Source organism: Orcinus orca, chromosome 10 (genome assembly GCF_937001465.1).
Source record: "Orcinus orca chromosome 10, mOrcOrc1.1, whole genome shotgun sequence".
Lineage (NCBI taxonomy): Eukaryota > Metazoa > Chordata > Mammalia > Artiodactyla > Delphinidae > Orcinus > Orcinus orca.
In genome coordinates this window covers 86,155,468-86,173,782 of record NC_064568.1, presented here as the reverse complement: position 1 = coordinate 86,173,782, position 18,315 = coordinate 86,155,468, and the positions used below count along the sequence as shown (strand labels likewise).

At 45.6% G+C, this 18,315-nt stretch overlaps 1 protein-coding gene across 8 annotated transcripts in view; it reads right to left on the bottom strand.

Annotated features, from left to right (window-relative positions):
* Positions 1–18,315, bottom strand: part of RIPOR2 (RHO family interacting cell polarization regulator 2) — a 212,564-nt gene that overhangs the window by 78,064 nt on the left and 116,185 nt on the right. Inside the window, exon 1 of one of the 8 annotated variants that reach the window (XM_033434792.2) lies at positions 12,006–12,237. The exons of 6 other annotated variants lie outside the window; for them this stretch is intronic. The gene's annotated coding sequence lies outside the window, so the exon portion shown is untranslated. Of the gene's footprint in view, positions 1–921; positions 1,636–12,005; positions 12,238–18,315 lie in introns of those variants that run through there. One more of the 8 variants, XM_012534360.3, reaches the window with a different exon arrangement.

Sequence of the window (18,315 nt, the reverse complement as noted above, 5' to 3'; positions counted from 1 at the left end):
CAATTAATATTCTCAGCAGGGAAGGGCAGTATCAAATGTATCAGTTATGTTTCTGTTAGCACTTCCAGAGTCAAGGAAAATGGTTTAAGTGGGAGCATTTGTCTTAGTGAATGAGAATACACTTCAACTTAACACGTGTGTATATATGTTACGTATTTCCTGAGAGTCAGCTCAGAGGTAATGTCATGCCATCACAGCTCTAATTAATAGAGGGTCTTAAGTTAGACAGAATCTTAGAGATTGCTACAGTCAGCGTCTTTGTACACAACAGAGAGGAGCAGCAAGTAAGAGCAAGGGAGCAGCAGGATCCGGAAGCTTAAACACACACGTGCACACACAGACACCTCAAGTTGTGTGGTGTGTGGTTAGACCATCAGTCTGCAGTCACACAATTGGTGTGAATTTCCTCTTTGGAACAATGACCTCTGCTCAGTTTCCTCTTCTCTAAAATGGGGCTCATAATATTGACATCGTTAAGTTATTGTGAGGATTAAGGGACATCGAGCCTGTAAAGTGTAACGCCAGGCACAGAGTATACACTCAGTAAAACAGATGCCTGCGACCACCACCACCATCATCATCAACATCAAGGTCAAGGATATAAAGACAAATGGCCTCACCTAAGCAATGAAAGTTTTATGTTTTTATGCTCTTCATTTTGCTAATCAGGTTGGTCTCGCTGAAACCTAAGATCTCAAGTGCTGAATTCCGGCACTGCAATAAGATTATCATGAAGTTGCAACTCAATTGTCTGAGCCGGGCTCCCCTGTGAGAACATGTAGGCAGGGAGGAGTCACCCTCAACTCCTTCTGGTAACCTTGCCTGAAGACAAAAACCTGATTATGGCATGTAACTTTGCCTTAGAAAAGTTGAATCTCTCTTTTTTTTGTCCAAAACAGAGCAATTGAAGGCCAACTATACCTATTTCTTTTTCTCTTCATGAAGTTTCCTTTGATTGCTCCTTTTGGATCTTTAGGAGAACCTGATGGAGGGATAAGAAAATAAGAGTGAAGGTCGACGTGCAAAGTGTCGACTTTTGAACTTCACTGCAATGCTCTGGTTTAACGAGCTCAAATTAACCTCCTCTGTGTCAGTTCCCACATAAGACATTTCTTTTATAATTCATTGCTGGGGTAATTGGCCCTCCGAGGAACTGCTGTATTTTGCATGTCCATCTTCCTGATAGCAGTAACTTCAGTGATAACCGAGTATGTATCTGTTTTGGTCTGGCTACAACGAAGCTCAGAGCAAAACTTGCTGCTTAATTGTAGCATAAACATTAATTTTTTAAAGTTAGAATACTGACTTTCTGAGCTCCTTCTTTTGATACTTATTCTCTTTTTTAATTGTGTATTATTGTAAACTGTCTAAAATGTTTGAAAAGTTATGGAGAATAATTTTTTTAATAAACTTTAACCAAGTCTTGTTCTTCTCCCAATTACCATAGATGAATTCCAAGAGGCTTTAACAGCTATCTATTGCTTGACAAAAATCACAAGGATATTTCCATCTGTGTCCACTCATCGTCCCATAATTTGTTGCAGCTGTTTGTTTCAGTTTTAGTTTTTGGAAGCCACTGGATCCCAGAGGTTCCAGACAATGAGGAAACTACCAATCATTATTATAAATCCCCCATAAATCTTGATAAATGAAATAATCATCATTCCCATTGAATTATTCCCATAAAAGAAATTTTACTCAGGCTAACATAGGGCCCATGAAGATAATTTCTCTTGCACTGATTTGAAAAATGGGCACTTCTGGAAAAGATCAAACAGGAGTTAAGGGCTTCCCTGGTGGCGCAGTGGTTGAGAGTCCGCCTGCCGATGCAGGGGACGCGGGTTCGTGCCCTGGTCCGGGAGGATCCCACGTGCCGCGGAGCGGCTGGGCCCGTGAGCCATGGCCACTGAGCTTGCGCGTCCGGAGCCTGTGCTCTGCAACGGGAGAGGCCGCAGTGGTGAGAGGCCTGCGTACCGCAAAAAAAAAAAAGAAAAAGAAAAACTACTTCTTTTTAACAAACCAATGCAATTTTGCACATCACGCACACTGGTTACCGCTTTAAGTCTTTTCTGAGAGAGGGACAGAACGGTGAACCATGCATGGATTAACCAGCTCTGACACTATTCATTTCCTTCAACTGCAGGTAATTATCCTGTATAATTCTCCTATGCATAAATTAAACTGCATGAATTAACAATGATCTTGTTTTCCTACATTCAGTAATTAAGACAAAATTGAACAAGGGACACTTTACATGTGGGTATGGATTAGACAATAATCCTTCTAAAAGGGAAGGAATGACTCCTTTTTTCTCCCAAGTTTGCTTTTTCTCTATTTCCCTCCCCTTTTGTGGGGTTTTCAGATCGGAGGCATTGCGAAGGACAGTTGTTTGCATGAGGAAGGGGAAGGCTTGCCACTGACACACATCACTTATCAGGACACATTGTCTACTCAGTGGAAAAGTGTCTGTTTCCCTGTGATAGGGTACCTCTCAGCACAGGCACACTGCTTACTTAGCGGGACTAATGAGCCTTTTGGCTGGATGATGTGAAAAAGCTTCTCAGTGATTACAATAAAGTCCTGAAGTGTCTCATTAATGCCTTGATATCAACTAAGACTCTCGACCTGAAAATTGCATGGACCATCTGAGTACTGAGTGACTAAGCCAAGTGATCCAGCAACCATAATCCAGCTCAGTTCTGTGCGAGAACTCAGGCTTCTGGAACATGCTACTAACCGGCAGTTATAGGAACTCTGAATCTGGGGTCTTTGTATATTTACATCCATAGCTACAGCCCAGACTGATACCAGGCGGCCCAGATTTAAAACTGTACTCTGTCTTTACTAATTTCGCTGAACCTCAGTTCTCTCATCTATAAAGTACAGATGATAATAGTAATTACCTTGGGGTCACTGAGAGAATTCAGTGAATGAATACATGTGCCTGGCACATTGGAAATGCTATTAAATGATAGCTATTATTATTAATATTGTTATATAAAACATTTTATTTTGATTTGATGTTTCACTACAGAAGAGGGGCTTTATGTCAACATGCAATATGAGATACATGTGGACATATATGTAATTCAGAAATTGGGTTTATTTTTAAAAATTGCAATGGCTTCAGACTTCCCTGTGCCTTCATTCAGTATCACATAATTTACTTAAGGGGAGAAGATGCAAGGAACATCTTTTTTTTTTTTGCGGTACGCGGGCCTCTCACTGTTGTGGCCCCTCCCGTTGCGGAGCACAAGCTCCGGACGCGCAGCTCAGCGGCCATGGCTCACGGGCCCAGCCGCTCCGCGGCATATGGGATCCTCCCGGACCGGGACACGAACCCGCAGCCCCTGCATCGGCAGGTGGACTCTCAACCACTGCACCACCAGGGAAGCCCAGGAACATCTTTTTTTGTACGCAGAATCTACATGCAAGGTCTACCTGCACTTATTTCCCCCCAGTTAGACTGTAAAGGAGTGAGACTCATTCCTTAAATGAAAACTACACATTCTTTCAATTTTTTTTTCAGTACCTCTAGCTTGATAACTGTATATTCACATATTTGAAAGCACCTTGAGTTAATGTAGCCCCTTAGCCTCTTCTTGCTTTGGCTGTTTTCTTCCATCAGTGGCAAAAGAGCCATTTTGCAATACTCAGAGCCAAAAAAAATTACATCTGGAAAATATATTAATGTGAAGAAACACACTTTGAGGATCTAAAAAAATAATAATAAATAACCCTTAAAAAAGAAACAGCACATGCCATTTCTATCCTATTTTCGGCCAAAGGCCATTTGACAAAATTCAAAGGGCAAAGCTTTTTTAGGGATGTCATGGGAGCCTGCAAAGGGAGCAGTTCCTGACCTTTCTTATGTCATTATCGGGGCAGGTTTCCACTTGCAAAATACAGTGTCAAACTGACATCATTAGTCAGGTAGTAAGAGAAAACAGTCATGCTTCAGGCTCTCAATGAATTGGGCTTCAAATAGGCCATATTTTGGTGACTGAAGATGGTGGGCAGGCAGAACAAATCACCCCTCCCTCTCTCCAGCTTAACATTGATTTTGCTACAAAGGCCAGTTGAATGGATATTCTGGGGTGGCAGACGCCAAATGGGAGTGAGAACAGCTCAGCACTAACCCAGCCTCTTAGGCATACTGGCACCGTGATTTTGGACAAGCCTTTTGTTTTGTTTCCTAATTGGTGAAACCAGGGACATTAACGTTCGTCCTGCATACATCATGGGGTTCTCTGGTTGAGACGGGATAATGGATGTGATGAAAGTTGTTGAAGACTGCAAAAACCCGCAGAAATATAAGGTACTATGACTTAGACCAATGTATTATTATGTACCATTTCTGAGGGGACCTTGAACTTGAACTTCAGGAGCAGTAAACTTTGGGTATCAAGGAAGGAGGCATGTGCAAAAAAGAAGTGGTAGAAAAAGAAAGAAGAGCAGTCAGCCTGCTGGGGAGGAGGGCTAACACACTTCATTGTGTGTTAGTCCGGCTGTGTTTCATCTCTTTTTCTCCATCTCCTAAGTGGGTCCCAAATTTGACGACACTCCCCAAAGTAAAGATTTGCAGCGCATCTACCTGCCACACTGAGGCAATTCTACTTTCAAAAGAAGTTACCAGGCGTCTTGCTTATTCACACGTTGAATTAGCCAGTTTGAAATTCTTTCTCAATGCTACCAATTCCCCTTTTCCTAAATCCTCCCCCAATAAACCAACCAACAAACTGCTTCTGATACATATTTTAAGAATGAGTTTCTTAGGCCAATATTCTACAGCAAGAGAACGTGGGCTTTAGATTTGGTTATTCTACTACTGACAACTGTCACACTATTTACCTCACAGTGAAGAAATCTGATAGGAATAACACAAGATTGTGGTTTTAATTGACTTTTTTTCCCTGCATCCGACAGCATGGACCAATCCAGTTATTTATTGCTGCGTGACAAATCATCCCCAAATTCAGTGGCCTAAAACAACAAGAGTGAGTCAGGCGTTGGGAAGGGCTCTGCTGGACAGTCTGGCTCAAGGTCTACCATGCAGTCAGATGGTGGCTGGACATGGAGCAGTAGGGACCAGAGAAGCTGGGTACTGGCCAGGCATCTCTCTCTCTCCTTGTGATGCCAGGCCTCTCCATGTGGCTGGTTAGTTTGGGCTTCCTCACAGCATGGCAGCCTCAGGATAGTCAGATAGCTTACGTGGCGGCTGATAGCTTCAAGAGCTAATAAGAAGCTGAGTTATCTTTTGTGATCTAGCCTTAAAAGTCACATTCCTTATTAGTCCAGAGAGTCAGGTTTTTGAGCGGAGAAACAAAGGCCTCATTTCTCAATGGGAAGAGTATCAAAGTCACTGTGTAGGAAGGCCTGTAGGGTGGAAGATACTGTTGAGGCCACCTTTGGAAAATATAGTCTGCCATATAGACTGACTATAAAGTTGAGATAAGTTGTAGAATGTCAATAATTATCCCTGATACTGATACTTACATACAATCTCTCCTTACTACCACCCTGCCAGCGATAGCTAATAGATCAGATAGTAACTTCTAGTTCGGTAAAACAGGCAACTATTCTGATGCCTTCTCTTCCCCTCCCCCTTGTGCCTTAATGACTTACTAACACTTGTTAAACTTCCTAAAAATCTCAGGCATCCGATTCTGTTCTGCCATATTTACATGCCTCCGTCCCTCAGGGCACTGTGCATATACACCTGTGGCTCCCCGGGCTCCCATGTGCTCCCACGACAGCTGCACTGGATATGAGTGATTGGCATTCAGCGTCATTCCAACCCCATCTTGGTGCCTTCTGGTACCGAAGCCCAGAAGCTGAAAACACTTTTGAGAATCCCCTGCAGCTCGGACTACGCACATGATGCAGGGGGTCTCCACCAGGTGTACTTGCCACAAGATCTGATGGGGAGGCTGTGGGTATTGGTTTCCTATGGCTGTTTTAACAAATTACTACAAATGTAGTGGCATAAGGTGACACACAACTACTAGCTTACAGTTCAGGAGGTCAGAAGTCTGAAATGGGTCTCACAGATGTGTTCCCGTCTGGAGATTCCAGGGGAGAATCCACTTCCTTGCTTTTTCTAGCTTCTAGAGGTCACTCACATTTCTTCTCTTGGTGCCTCTTGCTCCACCTTCAAAGTCAGCAATGTTGCATCTCTCTGACCCTTCCTGCATAGTCATATGACCATAGCTGGGACAGGTTCTCTGCTTCTAAGGACTGATGAAATTAGCCTGGGCCCACCTGGAGAATCCAGGATGATCCTAAGGTGCTTGACTTTATCATATTTGCAAAGTTCTTTTTGCCATGTAAGGTAATCTCTTCATTCACAGGTTTCAGGGATTAGGATATCTTTTGGGAGGGGGTGACGACACATTATTTTGCCTGCTATGCTATACTTCTGCCTTTTCTGTTGTCACCACTGGCAACCACCTTCATGGACTGTCTGGCTTTTCTGTGGTGCCTTCCTGGCTGGCTGTTTCCTGATGGTGGCAGTGGCAGCCTCATTCTGGAGACAGTAGCTTCCTAAATCAGCAGGTAACATCTAGATTATTGATCAGGCAGTGACTCCACTACAACACGACTTTCAAAGTTGTTACAGAAAGCTCGACCTAGGGTGTGTTTCCCTGGCCTTCCTGACCTGACAATTCCATAAGTCATTTTATGTCCTTTCTGCTGAGTGGATTCTGAACCCCGATGCATGTTCTCAGTGCTATATCCCTGTGTGTGTCTATCTCTCTCTTTTCTAAGCTCCACATATTTCTGAACCATCACCAAGACAACACTAAATTATATTACAATTTCAGAAGATACGGATCATTTCAAAGTGGCTAAAATGCTGCTAAATAACTTTATAAATGAAAAGTATGGCACTGCTGTTCACGGGTTACCTGGTAGTTATACAGGAATCTTCATTTAGGGAAGTTAACCTTGAACCTCCATATATCAGCAGGGTCACATTAATTAGAAGGTAGACTGTTACAGTTAAGGCCAAGACCAAGTCACTCCGGGCCTTCATATATAGCAAAAGGTAGGGAAAGCAAATGCTGTACTGGGAATAACCTCTCAGGAGCTGCACTAGCTCCAGGAAACTGTCACTTTGGATTTATTCCCCCTATTATGGGAAGGAAAAACCGTGTGCCCTTTGTGTTCATCTGTATTACTTTTGTATTTGTGAGGTACCCTCCCCCCCACCCCGCTCTTGCCTCTCTTCCAAAAGTCCTCCCAGAAAACAAAGACAGAAGGGGACCAGCTTGAAGAGAATGGAGTCATTGTTCCTTCAGTTCCTTCCTGAACAATTTGTTTGAGAAGGAATAGATCACTTCCAGTGCTAGAGGTGAAAGCCACAGCATTAAACCCCAAAGACAAGTGACTTTATTATACAAGAGTTACAAGACATTGTTCTGTACACAGGTTGTTTTGTGGGACGGGCATCGCCAGCCTCGTTTTAGCACCATCACCATTATTTAATAGCCTTATTTCATAATCGTGCCCATCTGACCTTTGCCAGGCACACCGCCTCACTATCCTGAACTTTCCTACCTTCAGTCTTGATCTTAAATCTAGGTCACAGGCAACGAATTCACATTTGATGCCTATGATTTGCTAGGCAGCACGCAAGCCCTGAGGATCCAGGAAGGAACAAAATAGACCCTCTGTGCCCTCAGGGAGCTCACCGTCTTCCTAGTCTTATCTGGTGAGTCTTCCCTTTTCCCTTCCATTTATCTGTAATCTTACCATAGGCACGGATGAAATCTTCACTGGCTACTTCAATCACAGCCTTCCTCTCCTTCCTCTGACCTCTCACAGCCCATTTCTAGGGTGACCAAACCGGAATCCTTCTGAGTGAAAGGGGTGCTATTAATAATTATGCTGCAACAACAGATGTACACAGGGCAAACCAAGACATGTGTGGACAGCACTCTGTCCAACACAGTTGGGCTCTTCCTCCTTCCCTACCAGACTGTGCACTTCCTAGAAGGTATCATCAATATCTTACACTTTCATATTGAATAAAAAATCTAACTTTGGCCAGATCCCAGTACTCCCTTAAATTACAAAACACTGAGGACTTGGACTTCTAATGCACCTCAGAAATAAAAATACTTGTCAATCATTTTATTATATTTTTGAATGCTAAATGGTGTGAAAAACATTCCCTGTGTCTAAGACTCTGCCCTCCTTGGTCTGGCAGAGAGCTCGTTTTGATCTTATGAAATACAACATAGAAATATTGCACCTCATTTGCTTTCACTGTTGAAAAGAAATCTAATTTTCTTTTTTAATTAGTGTGATAGACATGTGAAAACATTCATCTCCTCCACGCAGTGCTCATCAGTGTCATGTAAACCTTGCACACTAGACAATAAGTCAGAGTGGCTTCTTTTCTTGATGGTGTCCAGGGAGGGCACCCCAGCATTGGGTCATGTGTAAAATGATCTTTTCTACATAGCCGGCCACATTCTGAGAAAAACATCTATTATTATTTGGGAATACTTCCAACTAAGGTGGGATTAGTGTACAGTGACCAAAAAACAAAACCAAAACAAAACGAAAAACCCAACAACAACAAACCTTGGCCATTCAGCCAGAGAGGAACTCGGTGGCCTCAGAGGGCAGATAGGAAGAGGGAGGAGGACGTGTGGGTGTTTCGATATTAATTCATTCAAGATCTGTGCATGGAGTGCTTTTGTTTAGTTGAATCGGCTGGAAGGCCTCCACGTGCACAATGGGGAGGTTTTCATTTCCAGGGGGAAAATGTTGTGCGGAGAAACTGTCTAGAAGGATATGATTTTGAAAGCGGAGAGGAATGAAGCCAAAGGAGGGTTCCCTCCAGATGAAAAGGCACATAGTCATAATCGTTCTCCTTTGTTGACGGGATCTTTCAAATAATCACTGTGGGGTGTTTACGCGACAACTGCTTTACGGAGCCATCCCGTGTCTAGGTTTGCCTTTGGGGAACCAATTATGTGCTGCTGGCCTATCTGTACCTCCTCTCCCCACCCCCAGCCCCGCTTCCCTTGCTTCACTGTCTGTTTTCAGCTGGTATTCTTTTCTGGTTGAATGGCCACAAACACAAGCTGTCTATCTCCTCCAGCTCGTGGAGTTCAGCTTGGCAGATGAAAATAACCTTGGTAGAGGAGCTGTTCAGAAGCACGAGGCCCTGCCCATGGCCACCAGGGCAGAGAAAGCCCAAGTGGAAAGTCAAATCTGCCATTGCCCAGAGGAGCACCTACTGCATAAACAAAATGGACTTTCACTTTACCGCCACCTCCTCCCAAGAAAAGGAAGAAACTGGTTTTAGACTTCTGACTTCTTTGCAGAATAGAAACAAGACAGCATTTTATCTTTTTTCCCCAAGCCATTGAATGAAATGAACAGTAAAAATAAAACACAGGTTTGCAAACGCTTCAACCCCAGGGACTGTTGTTTGCCTGATTCCACGATTTAATGTGAAACGTGCAGGCTGTGCTGCCCACCCTCCAGAACTGCCTTTGTCTGTGTTTTAGTCTCTTGACACCAAGGGGTGAGCCAATAATCTGTGAATTAACCCAAAATATAGCAGAGAAGTGACTTGGTTATATTCAGAAGTGAGCATGTGGTTGGTATCACAGCTGGGCTGTGGGGTTTAACTACACTAGGGATGTATCCATTCAGCAACCTCAGACTTAGGGCAGGACACCTGGCCGTTTGGGCAGGACACCTGGCCGTCATGGGCAGGGCCCCAAGTCAATGGACTTCAATACTAAAGAGTAGAATTTGATATGAGTTTAGCTACCAACACCTGTAGATATAAATATCTCCTTCCCAGGTCCCTTGGTTTCTCCAGGTCACCCTTGAAAAGGGATGGGTCCCTTTTCTGCTGGAAATAATTTGACTTTGCAGTCAACAAAAAGAAAGAGAGCCATTGCTGGCGCTTGTGTTCGGGTACTCAGAATTTTGTGCAAGTCCCTAGTGCAGGCTTTTATTAGCTTTTCCTCGCTCTAGCTTGGTATTCCTTTATATTTATACATAAGATAAAATATTTAAAGCAGAAATCTCACACTGGATTGGCAGAGGAAGAGAGAAGCAGCACCCATTGGGGGCCTTTCGGAAAAGCAACATATGCAGTACGTTTTTGCTCAACAGATTCTCCAGTATTCAGGTTTTCAGATGCTTGGATGCAGCAGATTTTGGGGCAAGTGTATCACCTTCCTGGGGAAGAGACAGGATTAGGCAGTATCTCTACTGAAGGGGGAGCTGGGCACAAGAGGCTGAGCCTGAGGGCTGGGCTACCAGGGATGGTGAAAAGCAGGGAGGCCCTTTCCTCTAGTGGCTGTTACCCTGAGTAGACACACCCCTGCAATTTGTTCCTACAGAAGGTTAGCCACTGGCTGCTTCCTAATTAACCACTGGAGAGTAGCCCGATGATGCTCCTTCTTGAAGAGTTCACAGCTGACATCCCTTGCTTGGAACAGCAGCTAAAACAGTCTGATGGAGACACAATGGGGGGGGGGGGATTAGAGGGAAAACTCAGAGGCTGGTTCAAAAAGGCTGGAGGAGGAAGAGGAAGAGGGGAAATAGGTGAATAGGAATATCCTGGGGTGGGGGTGGGTAGGAGAAGAGGAACATTCTCAGAGCCAGAAAACCCTGATAAAAAACAAAAACGAAGAAGTGATCACGTGTCAGATAACAAAGGGGCAAATGCTCACAGAAGATGCCCAGTCCCATACGGAGCGCCAAGTACAATCTCTTTGGGAATGGGGGCGACGATTAGTCCCAGTCCTAGAACTTCAACCAACTGCATGGCTGTGAGCGTGGAGGAAGTGGAGAGCAGGGAGGAAAGACGGACCCAACATGTTTTCCAAGACAATCATGATTGTTTCCCCCGGACCAAAAGCTTAAACGTTTCCTCTCCGTCACTCGAGCAACACGTTGGTATCTTCAGGATAAGAACCTTCCACGCTGCCAACATCCCCTCTGCACCACCCCCGCCCCTCCCCCCAACAAAATCCGCCCGGTTATCTTGCTTTTCCACTTGCTCTCTTGCTCCTGCGGGAGCTGTCACTTTGCACGAGGGGCTGGCACAGCGCTTCTGCCACCTTAACATCTGCATGGCTTCCGCTTGTCTAATTTCCAGCAGCACCTACTCCCTTCTAACATGAGGTTCTCTATCCGTTCCCCACTACCCTGGGGGAGGGGGATAGGAGGTTACAGTCTCACGGTAACAGAGTTGCAGATGCTTCTCTTCTCTAGACCATCTCCCAAGCCACAGAAACTTGCAGGGGTGCTCCGGTCCTCAGGTGCATCATCACCTACCCCACTCCCACTCTCCACCCCCGTTTTTCCAGACACTGGTGGGCATCAATGCAACAAATTTCTCCTTCTTGCCCCTCCTCCCAATTCTCATCCCCCCACCCCGTCACCCCACATTGCCAATTTGTAATTCAGACACGCGGGGATGAGGCTGGTTCGTTGCCAAGCTGAATCCGGGCAGCCTGGGGGCAAGTTGGGACCCCAGAGACTGCGATCTCAGCCTGAGCTGGACTCCCCGTGGGCGCTGAGAGTGCCGGAAGTCGTTCGGTGGCAGCCGGCAGCTCAGGACCCGCATCCCGGGACGCTCTCCGCGCCCCCCCCCCCCGCCACCGCCCGCCCCAGAGCACCTAACGTCCGGCCACGCGTGTCCTAGCCCCAGAGATGCTCCAGCCGCCGGGCACTGCCGGGGGCCCCTTACCATCTTCTGGGCCGGTCCCTCCACTCTCCTGGGCATCCCTCGGTTCTGACTGCAAAAGTGCTTGTGCCCTGCACCGCTCGGCAACTTCGCGTCTCTACCCTGTGGGCATCAGAGACCCGAACCCTCCCAGACGGAGGAAGCCGAGGACGCCCCAGTCCCAACGGCTCCTTAACAGGCAACACTCATGCAAGCCGAGGACACCCTCGCCACACAGACCTCACTCGGGTTGTCAGCAAAATCAAGCAAAAAAGAACAAATAAAAAGGTGCTCATACCTAAAGACGAAGGCTCCTTGTCATGACAGGAGGACACTTGAGGTCTCCGGCTTAGAATAACAGCCTCCGTGCCAATGCAATGACCCGGGCCGCCCGCACCTCCGGCTTTGCAGCTACCCTGAGCGCGCTCACTCGGGTGAAGGGACAAAGGGTCGCGGGAAGCAGTCGGGTCCCCGCGTCCAGGCCCCGGCGCCGGCGGCCCTCCCGCGTCAGCTACCGGCAGCTGCGGCGCGGGCTGAAGTTGCGGGGCCGGCAGCGCGTGGAGCGACCGCGGCGGCCGCGCGGGGGGCGGGGAGCGCGGAGCGCGCGGGGGCGGGGCTCGGCCGAGGGGCGACGGCGTCACCCGGGCGGGGAGGGGGCGGGGCAGCCAGATGCTTGACAGTTACTTCAGCCCAACTCCGAAGGGTGAGCTTTGCTGTCTGCGTCCAGCGGATCGCCGCCACGCCGAGCTCCTTGGCACTAGCTGGTGTCACCGCTTTGTAGTTATCCTTGGAATTCGCGCAGGAGACCGAGTGCATCGGAGGGAGAGGGCAGGGGAGAACAGCCGAGGCCATGAAAGGCCCTTTCGGCTAAGCTTTTGGTACTTAAAAGAGAGGCTGTGTATTGAAACAATGCGCTGGGGCGACTCTGGTGGTGGTGGTGGTGGTGGTGGTGGTGGTGGTGGTGGTGGTGGTGTGTGTGTGTGTGTGTGTGGCGGTGAAGTTGGTTGCCCACGGCACGACGTTTGCTTTGTATGGGCTCTCCTCTAGGGCCTGTTTGGGCACAGAGATCTCATAACAATGGGGAGAAACAGAGTTGTTGTTTTTTTTTTCTTTTAATTTTGTTTTGGTGGATTTGAACTATATATAAAGGTTTCCTTTAGGAAAGTGTGGATATGACAGAGACATTCCATAGAAAGAGTCTTTGGAGTGGAAATTGTCCAAGACAGGGAGTCTACAAAGACCCAGAGACAAGGTCTCTGCCTCCATCCTTAAATAGGGAATCCCTTATACCTCAGTTTCCTTATCTGTAAAGCCACCATTCTGAATAAATTGTGTACGTAGAATATGTTAAATAGAATGGTACTGCAAGGTGCATCCGCCCTCCCCAGCTTGAAATTCAGTCACCTTGTGAGGGAGTAAGAGTCGATGAGCATAGATATGAACCAAAAGGGAACATTTGAGGACACTGTGTCCTTATCCAGTTGTGATAAGGAGACTGCATCCTCAGGCCTGGACTCTAGGCCACCCAAATCATAGCCTAATCAATGACATCATAACCGACCAATGATACAACAGTAGGAGCAGAGTGCGCTTGATGCCTAGAAAGGGCACCCAAAGCAAGCTCTGGTCACTGTGTCTCTGCCTTCGACCATGAAGGGCAGCCTGAGCAGTGAGTGCCTTGACAGGCTGAACACTTCATGACAGCTGGATTTTTCCAGACACCCACCTCCCTCTGTCCTTCTTCCAACTTACTAAATAGTTCCTGACAGCACTCAGTCTTCCCACATACACTTTCCTTCGGAAGAGAAAATGTGTTGAGCAAATGATACGAACATTCCTGGCAACTAATTCCTCGTATGTGTTCAGTACTGGTATATTCTGGTCAATATATGTGTCCCTAGTGAGTTTGGTTGACTTGACGTAATCCTTATGATGCTGAACACTACAGTTCATTGGCTATCTTCTTTCCTTTTTTAAAAAAATCTTTATTGGAGTATAATTGCTTTACATTGTTGTGTTGCTTTCTGCTGTACTCAAAGTGAATCAGCTATATGTATACATATATCCGCATATCCCCTCCATCTTGAGCCTCCCTCCCACCCTCCCTACCCCACCCCTCTAGGTCATCACAAAGCATAGAGCTGATTTCCCTGTGCTACACAGTAGCTTCCCACTAGCCATCCATTTTACATTTGGTAGTGTGTATATGTCAATGCCACTCTCACTTCGTCCCAGCTTCCCCCCCACCCCATGTCCTCAAGTCCATTTTCTACATCTACGTCTTTATTCCTGCCCTGCCACTAGGTTCATCAGTACCGTTTTTTTGTTTGTTTTTTTCCCATTGGCTACTTCGTATACCCTAGATTCTGGAGCAGATACTTTAGAAGCACTGTATCATTTATTCCTGACTATAAGTCTGCAGTAGGTATTATTGCTCCCATTTCATGGATGGGAAAACCAAGATTCAAGGGAGTTAATGTGAGTTGTCCAAGGTGACACAATTGAATCAACTTTAGATACATGTGCAAAAGCTGGGTTTTGGCACCTGAAAACATGGGTGGTAGTGGCCCCACTATCCTGTCTGTCATAGATCCTTGTTCTTCTCTTCATTCTGGACCTGGGTTCGTCTCTGTTGTATCCCTGTTGATACTTGACAGCTGAGCCCAGGTTTTGTGGGTATTTCCTGACTCTATCTCCTTTCTCACTTCCTTTTACCTATCTGATGACTCCCCCAGTCCTTTTCAGCATCAATAAATCTGAGAGTCACAAAGGTCCAAACAGCTGCACAACTCCCATAGCACCCCTTGGCCTCTTGGTAGCTATTAAAATGGCCATAAATAAGACTGCTATTGAAACATTCATTCATACAATAAGTACTTGTGGAGAACTGAGAAAGGGACGGGGGATAAAAGAAGGAACGCTCCCCCCACCCCCACCCCTCAAAAAGTTTACGACCTAAATGGCGATAATGAGATTAAGAATGGGAGCTGAATGACACTGTTTAAGACAATGCTGAAATAGAGCACAAGGCCAAGTAGGATTAAGTCAAATGATACACTCATCCCCCCACGCCCCCACCCCCGCTAAGTAAGCAAAACCAGCCGGGAGAGAGAGGATGGAACCTGGATACTCTTCTTAAAAGATAGTTAGAATTAGGGCCAGTGAAAGAGAGGCAGTTCTAAAGGTAGACTGAGGCACTTTACAGAGGACTAAATGGGGTTCTAGGAATGATCTGCACATAAACAGCTTAGAGGGGTATTCAAGGGCCCACAGTGGGGCCTCATCTCATTCAGTTCATGGCTTTAAGTCATGTTCATGTGCTAAAGATTCCCAGATTTATATTCCAACTCAGAACTCTCCTCTGAGGTCAGATATCTGAGTACCTACCTAAAATTCCTGTTAATTTCTTGCTGCCCAATTCTTGATTCTCCTCCCCCCAAACCAAACCTGGTCCTCCCCTATACTTAACCATCTTAGTTAAAAAAAAAATAAATAGCACCAATATCCAACCAGTTGCTAGAGGGCCAGAAATCTAGAAGTCGTTACTGATGCCTCTTTTCCCTTTACCTCCCACACGCAATTCATCAACAAAACCTGTTGCTTTTGTCTCCAAGACACTTCTCATTCTTGGTTACTCTCTCCAGCTCTACTGCCATCACCCTTCTCTGAGATCCTTCATCTCTAGACTGTATCGCTTATCTCCTTGCCTCCAGTTTGCCCTTCCCTAGAATCCATTCTCCACTGTGGCGGGCCAACTTTAAGATGGTCCTCAATGATTCCCACCCCCTAGTATTCACACCCTTGTGTAATCCCTTCCCCATGAGCGTGAGTCTAGTGACTTCTAACCAATAGAATATGGCAAATGGGCTGAGATGTCACTTTCATGATTAGATTATAAAAGGTTTTGATTTCTATCTTGCTAGCTGAATCTGTCCCTTGTTGGCTTCGATAAAGCAAGCTGCCATGTTGGAGAAGCTCATGTGACAAGGAACTGAGGTCCTCTGTTCAGTAGCCCACAGAAACTGAATCTCGCCATCATCATGTTAGCTTGAAAGTGGATCTGTCCTCAGTCCAACCTTCAGATGAGACCCCAGCCCTGGATGACACATTGATTGCAGCCTGAAGCTAAGCTGTGCCTGGAGTCCTGACCCACAGCAACTGTGAAATGAGAAGCATGTGTTGTTTTAAACAGCTGAATTTGTGACAATTTGTTATGTAGCAATAGATAACTAATACAGAAAGAGTAATCTTTAAAAATAAAAATTATGCTGTGGTCACTCTCCTGCTTAAAACCCTGCCTTCATTCCCCATTTATTATAGAATAATATCCAAATTCTACGCCAGTGCTTACAAGACCCTGGTGAGCCAATCCCTTCTAGTCCTTCCAGCCTCACTCATGCCTCTGGCTTCCCTCTTACTAAGCTCAGGTTACTGACTCAGGTCACAGGGCCTTCTTTCAGTTCCTTAAACATGCCAAGTCACTTCTAAGAGAGTTCTTCCCTGACCACCCACATCTTTAAGTATATCCTTCCCCTCAGTTATTCTTTTTGAATACCCTGTACCTTTTATAGCACCAGCTGTAAATTGTAATGGTTTTCTTTACCTTTTTAGTTGTTCTTTGTCTCTTTTTCACTGGACTGTGAGATCGTAAGGGTAGAGACAGTTTCTGTCTTATATACCATATCCCCACAGAGAACAAGGGCTCAATAACTACTTACTGAATGAAAGATGAATAACTCTGCCATTCTGGAGCACACCTGTACTCTTACCTCAATCTTTTTATTACCTTGTCAACACCACCCCCCACCCCAGCCTATCTCCATCCATGTAGCCTTCACCCGTTTCCTAATAGCCACATCTATTCATCAAGATCCAGTTTCAGTACTCTAGTTTGCATCTGTTTTTCCCAGATCTCTTGCCCCATTCCCTGCCCTCTCACTTCAGAACTTTCATAACATCTTAGCTCTTAACATCTCCCGAGATGCTGGGCACCTGCCACCTTGTATTACAGCTATTTGTGTAGAGTCGGATGGTTCCAAACATTTCTCCATTTACCTCATTCTAGAGACAGAGGCCTGGAGAGAAGCACAGATATGCAGGAAAAGTCTTGGGAGAAATAAGAGCTACTGCAGATTAGCATCAGAGCTAATAGGCTACCGAGGAAAAATCTGGAGGGGTGGGAGCAGGGTCTAACACCTCCCCTGGAGAGAAGCAGACTTTCCATTTCCCCACTATATTAGTCTGCTAGGGATGCCATAACAAGATACCACAGACTGGAGGGCTTAAACAACAGAGATGTATTTTCTCACAGTTCTGGAAGCTGGAAGTCCAAGATCAAGTTTCTGGCTGATTTGATTTCTGGTGAAGGTTCTCTAATTCATCTACCTCGGAAACGTCCCTGATCAAAGCATTCAGAGATTCCCTGGTGAAGCCCTTAAACCTCACCCAGGGAAACAGTGAAGGCCAGAGCTTGTTAGGCATTGGGGTGGGGATGTTACAGAAAACTCTGCTAGTGTGAGAGTTCGTCACTCTTTAATACCAATGGAGAGAAAGATTCCCTCCAAACGAGTAACAGCTTAACACAAGTTCCCCTCCCCCTGTCCCACCCATGTATCAATTTTAATTTAAAAATCCCTAGGTACAAATGATAGCTATTATTTCAACAAGCTATTATTTCAACTCAGGTGCCAGGCACTCTGCTAAGGGAAGGAGCCACAGAGGTAAATAGGAAGGTCATGGAACCCATCTCGGGGGGCCTGGTGGTGAGGACAGCGGTAAATAACTCGGGTGGGTGTTATGAAAGAGGAAGTACTATGGGTGCTACGGGAACTGTGATTATTTTTGGTGCCATAAAACAGGGTGTTTGAACTTCAGCAGCACTGAAAATGGTCTCTTCTAAAAACTGAATTTTATCCTGTTTTTCTCTCATGGGCATTTTTAAAGCCAGTTTTTGTTTAGGGAACAGAACTGGCAATGCCAGGCTGATTATTCTTTGCACCACCAATCAATCCTAGTAAATGCATAATTCATTAGAAGAAAGCAGAAGGGCATCCAAAGTGCAGCCAATTTAGTTTCCTCATTTAGAGCATCAGATATTTAATGCAGAATTCAGAACATGTCTGAAGACCCACTGCCATTGTGCAATGAAGTAGATGCTCTGATCAGAAGGTCCCGGAGATTTGGTTATATCTAGGGACCTCTATCCATTTATATTCCTATATATTCCTTCTGCCTATGATACTTCCTACTTCTACCTTTTTGCTCGGGCTATTTCCACTGCCTGGAAATTTTCCGCTGAGAATTGCCCATCACTTTTTCTTTTACCTCTGATGTTTGTCTCTGAAAACCCTGTCTAGCCTAGAAAGACCCGTTCAAACACTACCTCCTTCCCAATGCCTTCTTGGCCCTCTAAACCCTACCTGCATCCTCCTGCAAGTCCCTTGTGTGTCCCCTGAATAAGACCCTATCACACACCTTCCTTCTGTCATAAATATTTGGTACACATCTCCTCATCAGTTTATAAATTCCTTGATGTCAGGAACTATGCTTAATACCACTTACATGATTGTAACCTCTATATTAATGAGCGTAGAGAATTGTCAGTGAAT